Here is a 1087-nt window from a genome sequence, read left to right on the forward strand (position 1 = left end):
GAGTCTGCATCATGTAGGGACAAGTTGAGTGCCAATAAGACTAACAACTAAAGTGGATTAAAATACATCAGCTGTGATTAAATATGGGGTTCATAGTGGCTCTAAAGGAACAAAGACCTCATGGTCGCTATGATTAAATGCTAGGAAATAGATTCATTATTTGGAAATTGGGTAAGCAGAGGCAAATAATGAAACCGTTATCCTGTGTGTGGCACATGAACTATAACATTGGTTACCAAACAGTGGATAAGGGAAGTGTCTCATCAGAGAAGAATTTCATCTACTAAATGAAGAAGCGTAGATAGAATGAAAATACCTCCATTTTCAACCTCAAATGACACAAGCACTGTAGGCAATGAGCACCAGTATCTGCTTGCTCTACAAAAATAGGGACAACCATACAGTATTCCCCTCCCAGTGGATGAATGCCACACTGCCTCTGAGCCATTCTTGCCAAATTAGAAGACTGAACCAGAAGACAAGATCTAAACTCCAATTTGCAGGAAAAGCTGGGGACAGAGGAGTGTATTAAATGATGCCAATGAGATGAAATCAGCAAAATGCTGCATGTGGATGACTCTGTAGAGCAAAGGATTCATTTCTCATGAGAAACAGAGAAAGCAAGAGAGGGGTAATTTTACAGAGAATTAGCAAGCATATTGAAAAACTGCAGTGCCTGAGACTAACTGGGATTCAGAATTGGTGAAAACATTAACATTTATGAGAGAGTAAAGAAGACATGGGTTCAAGCCCTAGGTCAGAAAGATCCTTTGGAAGAGGAAATGGCAACCCACTCCAATATTCTTGCCTGGAGAATCCCATGGACAAAGCCTGGCAGAATGCAGTCCATGGAGTCACAAACAGTCAGACATGACTGAGCAGGCACACACAGCACTACACAAGGGGAACTTTGGGCTTCTCATGTGGCTCAGTGGGGAAGGAATCCAGCCGCAATCAGATCTCCTGGAGAAGGCCTTACAACCCACTCCAATGTTATTCCATGGAGAATCCCATGGACAGGAACCTGGCAAGCTACAGTCCATAGGGTCGCAATGAGTCAACACAACTGAGTACAGCACACAAGGGA

The sequence above is a fragment of the Bison bison genome, unplaced genomic scaffold (assembly GCF_000754665.1).
Source record: "Bison bison bison isolate TAMUID 2011002044 unplaced genomic scaffold, Bison_UMD1.0 scf7180017864378, whole genome shotgun sequence".
Classification (NCBI taxonomy): Eukaryota; Metazoa; Chordata; class Mammalia; order Artiodactyla; family Bovidae; genus Bison; species Bison bison.